Genomic DNA, 21,073 nt, shown 5'->3' on the forward strand with positions numbered 1-21,073 from the left:
CACTTATTCGTAGAATTTACAACGCAAGATCTCGAGTAAGATTCAACAACTACTACTTCCAACTAAATTTCGGGACGAAATTTCTTTTGAGGTGTGGATAATGTAACATCCCGCGTTTTTCCGTTAAATTTATTTTTAACACCGTCTTTTTTTTTTTAATAATATCTTTCGCTATTTAAATTCCCAATTTCCGTTGACTAACGTTTATAATATTCTCGTTATTTAATTATAACATCACTCGTCTACTCGAGCGTTTTTAAAATATTTCGTTTGGTTAATTCCCGTACCCGACTACAAACATGAGGGACTTAAGTTGACAAGTGGGCAAAGTGGTGACTAGGTCAACTAGTCAACCACTTCACCTCCTCCATCCATTTCCACCAACACCTTCCACATTTCTTCCCTTTTTCTCTCTACTTCTCTTTTATGAACATAAACACCAAAATCACAAAATCATCATCTAAATCCGATTGGAGAAGCAAACATCAAAACAAATTGTACTTTTGGAATCCTCGTTTCATCCTCTTCGATTTGATACTAGTCTCATGGCATGGGGTAAGAATTTCTCATGAAACCCTAACTTGTTAAATTCGTTTTTAGACTTGTCAAGTGGTTAATTAGTGTCTATGGCTCGTAGGGATGTCGTGTATGTAATTTGTATGCTCGTTCTTCGTGTTTTGAAAATATGACATGAACACCCAAATGGGTCTAGCTTAATCTTGAGTTTTGGTTGCTCAAATGATGTTATAAGATAAAGTGTATGTGTTAAAAGTGTTAGTTACTTCATTAGCTTCGTTTTGATATGTTGGATGATGAAAAACTAGCTCAATAACATGAAATGTGTTTTTGGTGAATCGATTATCGTTTTGGTAGGAACTTGATGCGGTTGAATGCTAGTTGAGACACTTGTTTGAATGTATGCTAGTTAACTAGTTAAATTGTATGCGTAAATAGCTTCGAAATGGTGTGATGTATGCTAGCGTTTGATTAGTGAATCATAAGTCTCATTTGTGTCGAAATTGATTTTGAAACGATAACGTGGCTAGTGATTTTGACGTAGTAAATGTTTATTGAAACTTGGAATATGCGTCTAGTTGCAATGTATGCGTTATTACCTTCAAAACGGCATATCATTTGTATGTTAAAAGTTCCCGAATCATAAAATGCGTTTCTTTGATTTTTGGTTGAAAATGATGAACTTTGATGATGTTTTCGATTTGGAAATTGTCGGTTATGATCTATGAAAAGTGTTTAGTTGTATTCCTTGTTAAAATACCTTTCCAACGACGTGAGATACATGTTTAGGAGGTTTGCGGTTTGTGAGTTAGGATTATTTGAGTTTTGGGTCGTGCTTACTTGAAAACTGACCAGAATTGCCTGTACAGGAAATGGCGCGGCGCGAACCTCACCCCGCGCGGCGCGCAGATAGACCTGGTCAGATTCTGACCTCTTTGTCCCATTTCACGTGAAATGTTTGACTAGCTACCGACCTCCGATTCACATGAAACTTGTTTTAATATACTTGTATATGAATATTTAGCATAGAAAAATAGTTTGGGACCCGACCCGAACGCGTTGACTTTTTCGTTGACTTTGACCAAGTTTGACTTTTAGTCAAACTTAACCAAACTTTTATACAATCATTCTAACATACTTTTATACTTGTTTCTTGTATGAAACTTGACAACGTGATTCACATGCTATACTTAATCGAGTCGTAACGAGCCATAGGACTAATTGAACACATTTTACCCGACCTTGTGTCGTAACCGGTTAATTGATATAACTTACTTGTTTAGGTCAAGGCTAAGCAACTTTCATGCACACGTTTACTTGTTGAAGTACATTTATACTCGTGCACTCGAGGTGAGATCATAGTCCCATTTTTTTACTCTTTTGAACTTACTTTTGGGATGAGAAAACATAAACGATTCTTTTGAACTAAGTGAACACAAGAACGGGAAAACAAACATTCTACATACGAGTTTAGAACAAAAAGCCTCAATTCGATTATCATTAGTTACACTTGACGGGTGTAAGCGAGAACTTATGTTATATGGCCATATGGGTTGACAACCCTCATCTTTGACGGTTCGCTACCGTCTACGGATGAAATATATTTTCGAGAATCAGTGTTTGTTCTAGCACTATGGATGGGGTATACAATGGATGGAATGTTAAGCTTTGATAATTGGGTGCTCGTGAATATTAACTTTTAGAATGTACTATTATTTAACTTTGCAAATCTTGTGGTTCGACTTACTTTACTTTTACTCACTTACTTAAACCTATGATTTCACCAACGTTTTTGCGTTGACAGATTCTTCTATGTTTTCTCAGGTGTATACATGGCTACTTGATACATGCTTCCGCACTCTTTGATTACTTGATTGGAGTCTACCATGCATGCATACGCTAGGGATAGCATTTTTTGGATTCAAACTTTTGTCTACTTACTTACGCTATTTATAGCAACTGTGGTTTCAAACTAATTATGTCGCAAGTTATTTCATTCATACTTTATAACTTTGTAAACTTAAACTTATTGTCGATCCGTTTGTTAAACTAAACTTCGTACCTTTCAAATGAACGCGACATAATTTTGGTCAAACGAGTCTCATAGGGACTACGACCACGCAACGGGACCTAAGTTAACGACGCCGTCAATAACGGTTTTGGTCGGGTCGCTACACTAAGGTATTAAAGAGCAGACGCAACCAGGCAGTACCCTATGAAGGTAGTCATCCTCAGGTAGAAAGAGGTTCAGATGAGGAAATGGAGGAAGTGGATGACATTAGGGATGTCATTAGGGAGGCTATGACTGACATCTACCAGCGTGTAGATGAGGTAGTTATGACAAACGGGAAGAGATTTAGTCGGATGGAGCAATGGCAAGCCCGGAATGATTACGAGCATTCCAGGCAACAGTAGCATGATAGATGGGACTATCATCAGCGTCAGATCATGAGCCGGCTGTCACCTCAGGATCACTACGTACCGACCTGACCCGCTTACTATCCTCCACACCAGCCCGAGATGAGACCATCATATACTCTCTACGACCCTAATCAGGCCTACCAGTACACCTATCATCAACCATGGAACCCGGACGACGACATGAACTGGAACTCCTATCCAGATTGATATAGTTCCTGTTGGTGATTTCTATGATTTTTATCTTTTTATGATTTTTATTTATGTTTAAACATATGATATTGTGATACATTAATGTATTGTTTAATATTTTTATTATTTTGTACTAATATTTCATATTTGATTTGAAAGTGGGATTTTAAGTCCCATTTCAAATTACCATGCATGTTTATATTTGTATTGTATGTATTTTATTTCATATACACAACAGGGTAAAACAGCGCATTTTCAAAGACTGACATTAAGTTCAGCAAAAGCTAGTACTTTTGACGACAAAAAGTAAAACAAATGTGATGTAACAACAAGACGGAATGAACAAATGATGTGCACCATTTATCATTCAGCAAACAAACGCCAATATGTTTGGAAACTTTGGTAAAATTTAATCATTTTTCTACGCTAATCACCCTCAATAATTTAAATTGTTACTGATTTCTTGCAAATGAGGGCATTGCAAGATCTTAAGTGTGGGAAGGGGTTAAATTCTTTCAGATTTTAAATTTTTTTTTTTTTGATTTAAACACTTGGCTACCATTAAAAATACTAGTAACGCAGTAGTTGTATTAAAATCTAGTCTCTATGATAATAAAGAACAACCCTAGTCTTATATACTGACTACCCAATTCTAGTAAAAAAATTTCAAAATTTTCAATTAAATGAACTCAAAATCATGTCTATACATATTTATGAACGATAAAACTAGGTGTTAACACCGAAATTATTGTTACCTCGGAAAAGACATAAATTGAGAAACAAACCAAAATGTTAGAATTCATTTAAAATGGAATAGAGGACAATAAAAAGGCAAAGAAAGGAAAATAAAAGCCAAGTGTGGGAAAAATTTACCAAGTTATTTAAAACATATATCACATATTTTTGTAACAAATAATTGAAGATACTTTTGCTTTGGACTAAACTAATTAGTTTTACCCAATTTCTTGTAATATATTTGAAAGAAAGATGGAGCTACATGATGAATCAATTCCATCATCAAAAGGAAGTAAAGTCCTCCGAAAAAGAAACGCGCTTCTTGATTTAGGTCAGGAAGTTGTCGTCCAGACCAGCTGTAGGTTGACGAAAAATTTAGAAAAGTCATCACGAAAATCAGCAGGAAATCCACGGACCTCAGCATCAAACAGGGTCGCCAAGTGGTCAGACTTATCCTAACCATGAGAGGATCTGTCTCGTAAAATGGGGAGGGCGCCGTACAAATTAGCTTGATAAAACTAATGAATCAGACCCCCAGAAAGGATAATCTCCTTAAAGATCAAAAATCAGCTTTTAAGACTGATATTACTCAATCCTAGAGATTGACTTTTAAAGATTGAGAATTCAAACTCATGGAATTCGATGATATCTAAACTCGAGCTTGAACGAGAAAATATTTTGATCAAAATTACAAACCAATTTGTTTTCTGAAAACCCTATTTTCAATGCGTTCATTACCATTGAACGTAAAATCCTAGGAATTCACCTGGAATTCATTAGGTCATCGGAACCAAATCGGGTGTCAACCGTAAGAACGGTGGTTGCATAGCATGGTCGAAGACAGGACCTTGTGCCAGACCAAAAAACTATAGGGTGAGCTTTATTATTACTCCTACCAAGGATAGTAATTGCATCCGACACGTTATAGACCATAATTAAAAGCATGTCATGGGACATTGCCTTAACAGTTGCTTGTTCAACGCTTTCCTTTACAACCGGACGGTAGTTTACCGAAAGGTAATATACGGAGCAAGTATACTGGACGTGTTGCTTTCCAAATACAAGGTTAGCAAGTGGGTGACACAAAACCATAAGTTTTAAGCTAAAATTTTCAAATCTTAAACCCACCAAACCCACAAAAACATTTTGGAACACCGGTAAAGGGTTATTCCGAAAAACTTATCTAGGGTAAAAACTAGATTTAATTTTCAAAAGATCAAATGTTTTCATAAAGATCCAATTTCCTTAAGGATCTAAATTTTCATAGTCATGTGGGACTGTAAACCACATCGTTACTACCATTGTTCATACCGCCGTATAGAAATCACTGATGTACAAAGTGTGAAGAATAAAGAAGTGATTCTAGTATGTTTTTATTTCAAGACTATATTGCTTGAGGACAAGCAATGCTCAAGTGTGGGAATATTTGATAATGCTAAAAACGAACATATATTTCATAGCATTATCCCTCAAGAAAGACAAGCTTTTAGTTGCAAGTGTTCTATTTACAAGTGATATTCGTTTAAATAATAAAAGGTGAAGACAAAAGACAGATTTGACGAATTGAAGACGCAAATGACCAAAAAGCTCAAAAGTACAAAGTACAATCAAAGTGGTTCAAATTATTGATGAGAAACGTCTCAAAATTACAAGAGTACAAGTCGCAAAACGGAAAATACAAGATATTAAATTATACGCAAGGACGTTCGAAAATCCGGAACTGGGACCAGAGTCAACTCTCAACGCTCGACGCAACGGACTAAAAATTACAAGTCAACTATGCACACGAATATAATATAATATTTAAATAATTCTATAAATTATTTATATATTATATTATTATTAAAAACCGTCGACAAGAAAGAAAACAAAGTCATATGAACTCTCCCAGCTGGCCATGCGATCGCATGGCCTGGAAGAGTTAATTCCATGCGATCGCATGGCTGAAAAATCCAGCCCAGGTCCTATAAATGCAACGTGTTTTGGCCAAAATAAACCATCTTTTTCTTTCCTTTCTTTCATACGTAAATATAAATATAAATATATATATATATATATATATATATATATATATATATATATATATATATATATATATATATATATATATATATATATATATATATATATATATATATTATTTTAATTTTAATTTTAATTTTAAATTCTAATAATAAGGGTATGTTAGCGAATGTTGTAAGGGTGTAAGTCGAAATTCTGTCCGTGTAATGCTACGCTATTTTTAATCATTGTAAGTTATGTTCAACCTTTTTAATTTAATGTCTCATAGCTAAGTTATTATTATGCTTATTTAATGCCGAAGTAATCGTGATGTTGGATTAAATATTAAAATTAGGTAATTGGGCTTTGTACCATAATTGGAGTTTGGACAAAAGAACGACACTTGTGGAAATTAGACTATGGCCTATTAATGGTCTTTATATTAACTAAACGATACCTCGTTAATTTAATATATAGACTTATAATTTGACGTATTTATATATAACCACATACGCTTGACTGGGCACGGTGGGCGGGATATCTATAAATACCAATAATTGTTCATTTAACTGGACACGGAACTGGATTAATAGTTAATAGACTTGTTGAAACAGGGGTGGATTACATTCAAGGGTAATTGGTGTAATTGTTAACAAAGTAGTAAAACCTTGGTTGTGGTTGTCTAGATGATGATGATGCACCTCTAGTTTCAGTATTAGTAAATCTCTGCAAAACACATTAAACACAAAATTTGTACATTCAAATATGCATTAGTGTTAGCAAAATAACAAATTGAAACAATTACAATAACATGTTAAATCAAAATTAAACTTATACACATTTTCACAATTTTTACAATTCTACACTTTTTCAAATAAGCATATATGAAAATGTTTACAAAGTTCATAAGCATTTAACTCAAATAACATGTTAAAACAACCATTACTAGTAATTAAACAAGTTTCAAATGGCATTTACATAAATTTAATCAAGTTCATGAATTTTATACCTAAAAAGTCCACTTTAATTCTCAAAAATCGTGTTTAGGATCAAAGTTTGGATCATTTAGCTACCTAAACATGTTACACTACTTAATTTAGCAATAATTCACGACAAAAATCGGCCATAACCTGTTTATATCAAAAAGCCCCAAATTTCTCAAGAACACAAACCCCAGATTCCTAAAAATTTTGAAGTTTTTGGCTCCAAATCATGTTAAATAGCATCAATCTAGGTTATACATGCATAAAATACTAACAATTTAATACTAATTACACTAGAAATTAACAAAATTAAATTAGGTAAATTATAGCTCAAGAACACTAAATATCAATTTTAAAGAGGTTTAGGGGTGAAATTTTTACCTTCTTTGAAAAGCTTCTGAACAATTTCATGATTAGAGAAATTTGACGAATTATGGTGAAAAATTGCGAATTTTAGAGGTGATTTGGGATAATTTTCGGGTGTTTGTGTGTGTGTGGTGGTGTGAAGACAGACCAGTCGACTGCCTTTTTGATCCTAGCCAATTTTTCAGTTCCATGCGATCGCATGGCTCTGAAGGCCAAATCCCATGCGATCGCATGGGGTCAGGGTACAGTAACTTTTTGCTTTTTTTTTATTTTTTATAAAAACCTTATACTAATGAAACATATAATTAATTAAAAATTAAAATTTTGTTTATTTTTAGGATGAGGCGTTTCGGATCGTTGTCCTAGTCCGTCCCTCGACAAAATTTTAAAATTTATCATTTCAAAGCGTTGTTTTAAAAGCAAAGATTTTTGAGATTTTTAATGTTTTTGGCTTACTTTAATTCAATAAGATTAAAAATAATTATAATAAAAATTCTCGTCCCTCCCTTGGGTAGAGCAATTTCGGTTCAATGACCTAGTTTTCAACTCACGACGAATTTTAAAAATCATATTTTTATCTTAGTGAAATAAACTAAATTTTTGTTTTTAAATTCACACCAAACTTAAATTTAAAATGCATAAAATTAAAAATTCATATTATTAAAATATTAAAAATTCACACCAAATTTATATTATAATTTTGTTTTTATACATACAAACTTATATTAAAAACATAAAATTTTCAAATATTTATAAACATAAATATATTAATTTAAAAAGTTTACAATAATAATTTAATATTAATATATTAATTTTAAAAACAAAGTAAAAATAAAAATTAAAAATCTTTTTGGTCTTTTATCCCACTTTAATCAATCATATATTATCAAAAATATAAGCCCATCTTTTCTGTAAAGTAATTTCGGCTATATTACCTAGTTTTACTCCTGACGAATTTCTGAAATATTTTGGGTTGATTGATTAAAGATATTTATACCTTAAGAATAAACGGTAAATTTCGCAGTGATGTAATAAATTTTTGTATGATATCAATAATTTCGGTTACGCATACCTAATTTTATTGAATACCAATTTAATACTTTATAGCGAACGATTTAGCGTTTATTATCGAAAGGTTAAAAGCAATAAAATAAAAATAAAAATAAAAACTGTACATACTTACCTGTGAGATAGAATTCTCAGTGACCTGCTTTAGCCCACTCATAAAATAGTCGGACTAATTGGTTTTCCATAGCTACATAGGCATAACCTCGAGCATTCAACGATTTTTCTTCGAAACATATGAACGGTCCGTCTCTGCATAAAGTAACGAACTCGGTATTGGAATATGTCTGATTCGTCTAGCATTTTCCTTCGTGTGACCATTTTTCGCATTTGTGACATCTTTCAAGGTATCGTGCACTTCTTTTTGCTGCGGATTTTGATTTTCCTTTACCAAAATGTAACTTATTATGATCGTTTCTGAGTTATTTTCTTACTCCGTCCAATTTGACTCTTATTACTGACACCAGGTCACTCGGGAGTGTGTCATTATTACGTTTAGTAATCAAAGCGTGTAGCATTAGACCATGGTTCAGATCAAAGGAATTCTTCATCTCGTAAAACCTAAAAAAATAAAAATTCAGAATGGGGGGAGAAGACTAGTTCTTTAGGGTCTGCTAGGGAAAGACCATTCAGATTCCATTCTCGGAAACTACACGAAAACAGAATATCTAACTCTAACAGAAATACATATTACCCTAAAAAGATTCGATTCTCCTCACACTTAGTTAGCTGTGGTATCGAAATTATGATTGACTTCATTGTCAACTTCCATCGGACCATGTATGTAATGTTTAACTCTGTGACCATTAACTTTAAATTCAATCCCATTTAATTTATTAACTCTATTGTTCCGTAAGGGAAAACTCTTTTGACTATAAATGGTCCAGACCATCTTGATTTCAATTTTCCAGGAAATAGCTTGAATCGTGAATTGAAAAGAAGAACTCTGTCTCCTTCTTTAAATTCTTTTGAACTTCTGATTCTTTTATCATGCCATTTCTTCGTTCTTTCTTTATAGATTAACGAATTTTTGTATGCTTCATGTCTTAATTCTTCTAATTCATTTAGTTGACTTAACCGTAGACGTCCAGCTTCATGTAAATCAAGATTACATATCTTCAAAGCCCAAAATGCTTTGTGTTCAATTTCTACTGGAAGATGACATGCTTTTCCGTAAACGAGTCTAAAAGGTGTGGTTCCAATTGGAGTTTTGTAGGCTGTTCTAAAAGCCCAGAGTGCACCCTCCAATTTAATGGACCATTCCTTCGGATTTGATCCTACGGTTTTCTCTAGAATACGTTTTAATGCTCGGTTGGTATTTTCAACTTGTCCACTTGTTTGTGGATGATAAGCAGTGGAGATTTTATGAGTTACTCCATATCTTTTGATAACTTTTTCAAGTTGATTATTACAAAAATGAGTACCCCCATCACTTATTAAAGCTTTCGGTGTTTCAAACCTGGCAAAAAGACGTTTTAAAAAGTTGACTACAACTCGTGCATCGTTAGTTGGGAGAGCTTGTGCTTCCACCCATTTAGATACATAATAAATGGCAACGAGAATGTAGAGATTATTATAAGATTTTGGAAATGGGCCCATAAAGTCAATACCCCAAATGTCAAATACTTCACATACTTGAATGACATTTTGTGACATTTCATCACGTTGACTTATTTTTTCGGCCCTTTGACAAGCATCACAGGATTTGCAAAGAAGGTGTGCGTCTTTGAAAATTGTAGGCCAATAGAATCCAGCATCGTAAACTTTTCTTGCTGTAAGTTGAGGCCCATAATGCCCTCCTGTTGGTCCTGTGTGACAATGGTTTAAGATTTGACTAGCTTCATCTCTGAATACACATCGGTGTATTATTCCATCGGGACAACTTTTAAACAAATGTGGATCTTTCCAGAAATAGTATTTTATATCACTAAAGAATTTCTTTCGTTTTTGGTACGATAATCCTTTTTCAAGGAATCCACATACTAAATAGTTTGCATAGTCTGCAAACCATGGAATTTCATTATAATCTATCTTCAATAGATATTCATCAGGAAAGTTGTCTTGTATGGCCGATTCATTTAGAACTTCTAATTCGGGATTTTCAAGACGAGAAAGATGATCAGCGGCGAGATTTTCTGCTCCCTTTTTATCTCGGATTTCAATATCGAACTCTTGTAAGAGTAAGATCCAACGGATTAATCTTGGTTTGGCATCCTGTTTCGAAAATAGGTATCTAAGAGCAGAATGGTCGGTATAGACCACCGTTTTAGCTAGAACGAGATATGAACGAAATTTGTCAAAAGTAAAGACAATAGCAAGGAGTTCTTTTTCAGTAGTTTTGTAATTCGTTTATGCTCATTGTAACGTCTTACTAGCGTAATAAATAGGTTGAAATCGCTTTTCAATCCTTTGTCCTAAAACGGCTCCCATTACAAAATCACTTGCATCGCACATTAGTTCAAACGGTAGATTCCAATTTGGAGTTATCATGATCGGCGCATTAGTGAGTTTCTCTTTAAGAATATTAAAATATTTTATGTATTCATCTGAAAAGATGAATGGAGCATCCTTTTCTAGGAGTTTATTCATAGGAGTGGCAATTTTAGAAAAATCTTTTATGAAACGTCGGTAAAAACCGGCATGCCCTAGAAAACTCCTAACTCCTCTAACATTGGTGGGATGTGGAAGTTTAGCAATTACATCTACTTTAGCTCTATCCACTTCAATTCCTTCCTTTGAAATCTTATGACCAAGAACAATGCCTTCTTTAATCATGAAATGGCATTTCTCCCAATTAAGTACTAGATTTGATTGTTCGCATCTAATAAGCATTCGTTCAAGATTAACTAGACATGATTCAAATGTATCACCGAAGACTGAAAAGTCATCCATGAAAACTTATATGCATTTTTCTATCATGTCGTGAAAAATCACCATCATGCACCATTGAAAGGTTGCAGGGGCGTTGCAAAGTCCAAATGGCATGCGTTTGTAAGAAAAAGTACCATAAGGGCACGTGAATGTGGTTTTCTATTAATCTTCGGGTGCTATTGGAATTTGAAAATATCCGAAAAAACCGTCAAGAAAACAATAATAACTGTTTTCGGCTAATCTTTCCAACATTTGATCATTAAAAGGTAAGGAAAAGTGATCTTTTCTGGTGGCGTCATTTAATTGTCTATAATCAATACAAACACGCCATCCTGTTACAGTCCTAGTAGGAATAAGCTCATTTTTTTCATTTGTGATGACAGTCATGCCACCCTTCTTAGGTACGCATTAAACTGGGCTTACCCATGGACTATCAGAGATTGGATAAATTAAACCTGCATCTAGCAGTTTAATAATTTCTTTCCTAACAACATCTTGCATATTCGGATTTAGTCTTCGTTGGCGTTGTACATATGTTTTATGACCTTCTTCCATAAGGATTTTATGTGTGCAATACGAAGGACTTATTCCTTTAATATCATGAATTTTCCATGCAATAGCTGGTTTATGAGCTTTTAGCACAGAAATGAGTTGAGATTTTTCATTTTTCGTAAGAGAAGACGATATTATTACAGGTAATTCAGATTCACCATGTAAATAAGCATATTCTAAATGGTTTGGAAGTGGCTTTAACTCTAATGTCGGTGGTTCTTCTATCGATGATTTGTATCGATATCTGTCTTCCTCTTTTAGCATTTGAATTTCTTCTGTTGTTGGTTCATATCCATTAGCCATAAGTGTAGCTAACATTTCAGTTTCATCAATTGGTTCACTTCCTTCTCCTAAAGAACATTCTCCCGTTCCTTGTAATTCTGGAAATTCTTCTAACAACTCTACATGTGAATCTATAGTTTGAATATAATAACATGTATCATCTGCAGATTGCGGTTGTTGCATTGCTCTATCAACAGAAAAGGTAACACTCTCGTCCTCTATACTTAGGGTCAGTTTCTTACCGAACACGTCTATTATTGCTTTGGCCGTGTTTAAGAATGGTCTTCCTAATATGAGAGGAACTCGAGAATCTTCTTTCATATCCAGAATAACAAAATCTACTGAAAATACTAAAGTACCAACTTTAACTAGCATGTTCTCCATTATCCCTCTAGGATATTTTACTGATCTATCTGCCAGTTGTATGCTTATTCGTGTTGGTTTCAATTCTCTAAGGTCTAGTTTAGCGTATAGTGAATACGGCATTAGATTTATACTAGCACATAAATCTGCCAATGCTTCTATTGAACTAAGACTACCCAGAAAACATGGAATTGTGAAACTTCCTGGATCTGATAATTTTTCTGGTATCTTATTCAACAGTACTGCAGAACAATTAGCATTCATAGTAACAGCCGAGAGTTCTTCCATTTTCTTTCTATTTGTGATTAGATCTTTCAGAAATTTAGCATATCTAGGCATTCCTGAAATCACATCAATGAAAGAAAGATTTACATTTTTTTGTTTAAACATATCCAAGAATTTGGATTGCTCGGCTTCAAGTCTTTCTTTTCTCATTTTACTCGGGTAAGGAAGTGGTGGTTGGTATGGTTTAACATAAGGTTTTGCCTTAACTGTGTTATCTTCATTAACTTTTTCAACTACCGGTTCTGTTTCCTTATCTTGCTCAGGTTGTGGTTCTTGTGGAGTAGGAATAGCTTCATCAGAAATTATAGGTATTTCAGGTGGTTTAAGTGTGATACCACTTCTTGTGGTAATGACTTTAGATGTTTCATTCCGGGGGTTAGCATTTGTATCACTAGGTAGACTTCTCGGTTTTCTTTCACCTATCAACCTTGCTAGGTTGCTTACTTCTTGTTCTAAATTTTGAATAGAAGCTTGTTGATTTCTAAATGCTTGAGTATTTTGTTCATTGGTTTGTTTCTGAGATGTAAAAAATTGCGTTTGAGATTCAACTAGCTTTGACATCATATCTTCTAAATTTGGCTTTTTATCATCGGTTTGTGGTGGTTTGTTTTGAAAAATAGGTCTTTGCTGATTGTAAGTATTGTTGGATACTTGTTGATTGCTAGGACCTTGTTGGTTGTTGTATGGAATATTTCGGTTATAATTCTGGTTTTGATTGTAGATTGGTCTTGGCGGTTGATAATTATTCTGATAATTATTTCCAGGCCTTTGGTTTAGATATGAAACATTCACTCTTTGTTCCATTGTTAGTTCAATACTGAGACAATTTTTTGTCAAATGTGGTTCTCCACACTGCTCACAACTAATTCGTATTGAGTGGATATCTTTAGTCATCTTTTCCATTCGTCTCTCGACAGCATCTATCTTTGCAGAAATGGAATCTAAGTCATGGCTAGAATCGGCTCTAGCTGCTTTAGATGATCTAACGATATCTTTTTCTTGGTGCCACTCATGTGAGTGGGAAGCAGTGTTATCAATAATTTTGTAAGCATCAGTTGCTGCTTTCTTCATAATGGAACCACCAGCTGCTATATCGATGTCTTTCCTTGTAGTGATGTCGCATTCTTGGTAGAATATTTGTACTATTTGACAGGTGTCTAAACCATGTTGCGGACATCCTCTTAATAACTTTCCAAATCATGTCCATGCCTCATATAGAGTTTCATTTGGCTTTTGTGTGAACGTAACTATTTCTCCTTGAAGTCTTACGGCTTTAGATGCCTGAAAGAATTGTTTAAGAAAATTTTCAACTAAAACATCCCATGTATCAATCGCCCCTTCAGGTAACGATTCTAACCAATCTTTGGCTTCTCCATTTAAAGTCCAGGAAAATAACATGAGATATATCTGTTCATCCTCAACTTCTCTTATTTTGAATAAAGTACAAATCCTATTAAAGGTACGAAGATGTTCATTTGGATCTTCCTTCAGCGCACCACTAAATTGGCATTGATTAGTTACCATGTGTAGGATTTGTCCTTTGATTTCATAATCTGGCGCATTTATGTCTGGTTGAGTAATTGCGTGACCTTGGCCAGTGCTTTTAGCTCTCATTCGGTCTTCCATACTTAGAGGTTCCAGATTCTCCATGATTGAATTTAATGAATCTGAATCACTAGAGGATTCTGATTTAATGGTTGGTTCCTCGATAATCTCTGTTTGAATGATTGGTGGTTCCGGAGGAAAGATTAATGGTTCAGGATCTCTGAATTGTCTCTGAATATTCTCCGAATTCTAAATTGTGAGGTCGGGTTCAAAAAATTGATTATCGGAAATTTGAATTGGAGTACTTGGTTGAATGGATGACGATTCTAAATAAAAATCAATGGCGACAATATTGGCTAGATGTCTTTATCGAGTTATAGGTGGTGAACGTACAAAAGGTGGTGAACGTTTTGCTCGGTGCATTCACTGAATATCCTATTAGTTATAAAAGATAAAAATTATATAAGTTATCAAATTAATAGACTTTTCTGATTTTGCCCACATTTCGAATAGCCAATAGATGCAGCAGGGAGCCAGAACCCTTTAAATCGAAAGCTCACAACTCAGCCACTAACAAATCCAACTATTACTACGAACCAGAAAATTTAGGATGTTTATCAATTTAATCGCTTAAAATAATTTTTCGTCGAAATTTTAGAGAAATTTTAAATAAGAAATAGAAAATTCAATGTCCTAAAAAAACTAGAGTGGCGAAAATAAGAAAGAAAAAGAGCGCGTCGAAAAACGTCGAAAAAAAATAAAAGGTCGAAAAAATAATAAAAAGAACGTAGCGCGTCGATACTTAAAAAGGTACTAAAATATAAAAACGGCGTCGCAAAATTCTAAAGCACTTAAATCTTAGTCTAAAGAAAAAGCACTTAAGGGATTTTACGGCAATGCCTAAAAATCTAGAAATAAAAATAACTACGGCAAAAACTATAACTTAAAACTAAATACGAGCGAAAAATACAAATATTACGCTAAAACGAATAAAAATATACAAAATATAAAAATAAACTTAAAGTTGTAAAAAGTACAATTTTTATAAAAATATTATTTTTATATTATTTATTTTATAAAACTATTAATTTTATAATTTATTAAAACTAATTAAACTAAATAATACAAATTAATTAAAAACTAAAAATAAATAATTAAAAACATTAACCCTAATTAGGGTTTTAATTAAATAATAATAATAATAATTACCCCGTAATTAATGCAGTACCATGTCACATGGGACGTGTCAGATCACTTCATGCGGTAGCATGACATTTTGCCTGCGGGTTCATGCGATCGCATGAAGTAGGGTTTCGGGCCAAATGCTGGGCTGCAACAGTGATCGGGCAGAGTACTTTTTATATTTTTTTTTCTTTTTTCTGTTTTGCTGTTTTTAAAATAAATAAATATTTATATAAAATAATAAAATACTTATATTTAAAAACAAAAATAGAAATAAAAATACTTTTTTTACTTTATATATTTTAAACAAACTCTTAAAAATAAATATATAGATATTTTTCTTTTATATTTTTGTATATTTTTTTTATATTTTTTAAAAAACGTATATTTTTAATAAAAACTTAATAAAACTCTAATAAATTTTTTTTTATATATAGCGTTGCGCTTCCGGCGTTTAAGCAAGAAGTCCCGCAGCGGCGCCAAAAATACTTGATGTGTGCGAGGCGTACTAGGAAATAGTTATATTTTTGCTACAAAATACTATTAAATACGATACAATTTAACACAAGATATTTAATTATTTATAGAATGGATATACCTAAACCTTGCTACAACACTTATAGGCAGTGTACCTAATCGTACAGTAGTGTAGTGTTTAGTAAGTCCGGTTCGTTCCACAGGGATCTTTAGCCAAGTTTAACGCTATATTATTAACTTATAATTGTAAAAATACATAAATATATATAAATAGTATTATTATTATTATAAAAGGGGGTTTTTACCGTTTAATGACCGGTTTGTCGATTTTAAAACTTTAGTCGAAGTTAAAACCTAATGTAAAATATTAAAAATAAATATAACTTAATTTAAAGCGTAAAGTAAATAACGATAATGAAATTGCGATAAATAAAAATGCGATAAATAAAATAACGGTAAATAAAATTGCAATAATTAAAAAGTACGATAATTAAAATGACAATAAATAAAAGTACGATAATTAAAAGTGCAATTAAATATGAAATAAAGGAAATTAAATATGAAATAAAGGAATTATGCTTATTTAAACTTCCGTAATCATGATGTTCGACGTGTTGTTTTTAGTTTATTCTCATGGGTTAATTGTCCTTTGTCCTGGATTATTTGATATGTCCATACAGATTTGTCCATAATAGTCCATCAGTCATAATCATAAAGTGCGGAAGTCTTCGTCAAATTATTCTTATTCCCGAAGTCAAATATTCCAACTAATTGGGGATTCGAATTGTAACAAGGTCTTAATACTTTGTTTAATGAATACACCAGGTTATCGACTGCGTGTAAACCAAGGTTTCACTACTTTGTTAACAATTACACCAATTACCCTTGAATGTAATCCACCCCTGTTTCAACAAGTCTATTAACTATTAATCCAGTTCCGTGTCCGGTTAAATGAACAATTATTGGTATTTATAGATATCCCGCCCACCGTGCCCAGTCAAGCGTATGTGGTTATATATAAATACGTCAAATTATAAGTCTATATATTAAATTAACGAGTATCGTTTAGTTAATATAAAGCCCATTAATAGCCCATAGTCTAATTTCCACAAGTGTCGTTCTTTTGTCCAAACCCCAATTATGGTACAAAGCCCAATTACCCAATTTTAATATTTAGCCCAACATCATGATTACTTCATTTTAAATAAGTATAATAATAACTTGGCTACGAGACATTAAATTAAAAAGGTTGAACATAACTTACAATGATTAAAAATAGCGTAGCGTTACACGGACAGAATTTCGACTTACACCCTTACAACATTCGCTAACATACCCTTATTATTAGAATTTAAAATTAAAATTAAAATTAAAATATATATATATATATATATATATATATATATATATATATATATTTACTTATGAAAGAAAGGAAAGAAAAAGATGGTTTATTTTGGCCAAAACATGTTGCATTTATAGGACCTGGGCTGGATTTTTCAGCCATGCGATCGCATGGAATTAACTCTTCTAGGCCATGCGATCGCATGGCCAGCTGGGAGAGTTCACATGACTTTGTTTTTTTTCTTGCCGACGGTTTTTAATAATAATATAATATATAAATAATTTATAGAATTATTTAAATATTATATTATATTCGTGTGCATAGTTGACTTGTAATTTTTAGTCCGTTGCATCGAGCGTTGAGAGTTGATTCTGGTCCCAGTTCTGGATTTTCGAACGTCCTTGCGTACAATTTAATATCTTGTATTTTACGTTTTGCGACTTGTACTCTTGTAATTTTGAGACGTTTCTCATCAATAATTTGAACCACTTTGATTGTACTTTGTACTTTTGAGCTTTTTGGTCGTTTGCGTCTTCAATTCGTCGAATCTGTCTTTTGTCTTCACCTTTTATTATTTAAACGAATATCACTTGTAAATAGAACACTTGCAACTAAAAGGTGAAGGCAAGCTTTTAGTTGCAAGTGTTCTATTTACAAGTGATATTCGTTTAAATAATAAAAGGTGAAGACAAAAGACAGATTCGACAAATTGAAGACGCAAACGACCAAAAAGCTCAAAAGTACAAAGTATAATCAAAGTGGTTCAAATTATTGATGAGAAACGTCTCAAAATTACAAGAGTACAAGTCGTAAAACGCAATATACAAGATATTAAATTGTACGCAAAGACGTTCGAAAATCCGGAACCGGGACCAGAGTCAACTCTCAACGCTCGACGCAACGGACTAAAAATTATAAGTCAACTATGCACACGAATATTATATAATATTTAAATAATTCTATAAATTATTTATATATTATATTATTATTAAAAACCGTCGGCAAGAAAGAAAACAAAGTAATGTGAACTCTCCCAGCTGGCCATGCGATCGCATGGCCTGGAAGAGTTAATTCCATGCGATCGCATGGCTGAAAAATCCAGCCCAGGTCCTATAAATGCAACGTGTTTTGGCCAAAATAAACCATCTTTTTCTTTCCTTTCTTTCATACGTATATATATATATATATATATATATATATATATATATATATATATATATATATATATATATATATTTTAATTTTAATTTTAAATTCGAATAATAAGGGTATGTTAGCGAATGTTGTAAGAGTGTAAGTCGAAATTCTGTCCGTGTAACGCTACGCTATTTTTAATCATTGTAAGTTATGTTCAACCCTTTTAATTTAATGTCTCGTAGCTAAGTTATTATTATGCTTATTTAATGCCGAAGTAATCGTGATGTTGGATTAAATATTAAAATTGGGTAATTGGGCTTTGTACCATAATTGGGGTTTGGACAAAAGAACGACACTTGTGGAAATTAGACTATGCGCTATTAATGGGCTTTATATTAACTAAATGATACCTCGTTAATTTAATATATAGACTTATAATTTGACGTATTTATATATAACCACATACGCTTGACTGGGCACGGTGGGCGGGATATCTATAAATACCAATAATTGTTCATTTAACTGGACACGGAACTGGATTAATAGTTAATAGACTTGTTGAAACAGAGGTGGATTACATTCAAGGGTAATTGGTGTAATTGTTAACAAAGTAGTAAAACCTTGGTTTACACGCAGTCGATAACCTGGTGTATTCATTAAACAAAGTATTAAGACCTTGTTACAATTCGAATCCCCAATTAGTTGGAATATTTGACTTCGGGAATAAAAATAATTTGACGAAGACTTCCGCACTTTATGATTATGAATGATGGACTATTATGGACAAATCCGTATGGACATATCAAATAATCCAGGACAAAGGACAATTAACCCATGGGAATAAACTAAAAACAACACATCGAACATCATGATTACGGAAGTTTAAATAAGCATAATTCCTTTATTGTCATTGTATTTAATTGCACTTTTAATTATCTACTCTTTAATTATCGTCATTTTATTTATCGCACTTTTATTTATCGCATTTTCATTATCGTTATTTACTTTACGCTTAAAATTAAGTTATATTTATTTTTAATATTTTACATTAGGTTTTAACTGCGACTAAAGTTTTAAAATCGACAAACCGCTCATTAAACGTTAAAAACCCCCTTTTATAATAATAATACTACTTATATATATTTTAGTATTTTTACAATTAAGTTAAAAAAAAAATATAGCGTTAAACTTGGCTAGAGTTCCCTGTGGACGAACCGAACTTACTAAAAACTACACTACTGTACGATTAGGTACACTGCCTATAAGTGTTGTAGCAAGGTTTAGGTATATCCATTCTATAAATAAATAAATAACTTGTGTAAAATTGTATTGTATTTAATAGTATTTTATAGTAAAAATATAACTATTTTGTACACACCTCTACCCAAAAATATTAAAAATTAAAATGTCATGCGACCGCATGAAGTGATCTGACACGTCCCATGTGACCTGGTACTGTATTAATTATGGGGTAATTATTATTATTATTATTTAATTAAAACCCTAATTAGGGTTAATGTTTTTAATTATTTATTTTTAGTTTTTAATTAATTTGTATTATTTAGTTTAATTAGTTTTAATAAATTTTAAAATTAATAGTTTTATAAAATAAATAATATAAAAATAATATTTTTATAAAAATTGTACTTTTTACAACTTTAAGTTTATTTTTATATTTTGTATCTTTTTATTCATTTTAGCGTAATATTTGTATTTTTCGCTCGTATTTAGTTTTAAGATATAGTTTTTGCCGTAGTTATTTTTATTTCTAGATTTTTAGGCTTTGCCGTAAAATCCCTTAAATGTTTTTTCTTTAGACTAAGATTTAGGTGCTTTAGAATTTTGTGACGCCGTTTTTATATTTTAGTACCTTTTTAAGTTATTGCCATTTGGGATATAGTATTTCTTTTAAGCCTTAATACCTTTAGACGCAACTTTTAATTTTTGGTTTTTAGACTTTTAAGTTTCGACGCGCTACGTTCTTTTTATTATTTTTCGACCTTTTATTTTTCGACGTTTTCCGACGCAATCTTTTTCTTTCTTATTTTTCGCCACTCTAGTTTTTTTTAGGACATAAAATTTTCTATTTCTTCTAAAAAATTTCTTTAAATTTCAACGAAAAATTATTTTAAGCAATTAAATTGATAGACGTCCTAAAATTTTCTGCTTTGTAGTAATAGTTGGATTTGTTAGTGGCTGAGTTGTGAGCTTCCGATTTAAAGGATTCTAGCTCCCTGCTACATCTTTTGGTTATTCAAAACGTGGGCAAAAGCAGAAAAGTCTATTAATTTGATAACTTATATAATTTTTATCTTTTATAACTAATAGGATATTCAGTGAATGCACCGAGCAAAACGTTCTCCACCTTTTGTACGTTCACCACCTGTAACTCGATCAAGATATCTAGCCAATATTGTCGCCGTTGATTTTTCTTTAGAATCGTCATCCATTCAACCAAGTACTCCAATTCAAATTTCTGATAATCCATTTTTTGAACCCGACCTCACAATTGAGAATCCGGAGAATATTCAGAGACAATTCAGAGATCCTGAACCATTAATCTTTCCTCCGGAATCACCAATCATTCAAACGGATATGGTCGAAGAACAACCCATTAAATCAGAATACTCTAGTGATTCAGATTCAACAAATTCAATCATGCAAAATCTGAAACCTCTAAGTATGGAAGACCGAATGAGAGCTAAACGCACTGGCCAAGGTCACGCAATTACTCAACCAGACATTAATGCGCCAGATT

This window comes from Rutidosis leptorrhynchoides, chromosome 3, assembly GCF_046630445.1.
Source record: "Rutidosis leptorrhynchoides isolate AG116_Rl617_1_P2 chromosome 3, CSIRO_AGI_Rlap_v1, whole genome shotgun sequence".
Lineage (NCBI taxonomy): Eukaryota > Viridiplantae > Streptophyta > Magnoliopsida > Asterales > Asteraceae > Rutidosis > Rutidosis leptorrhynchoides.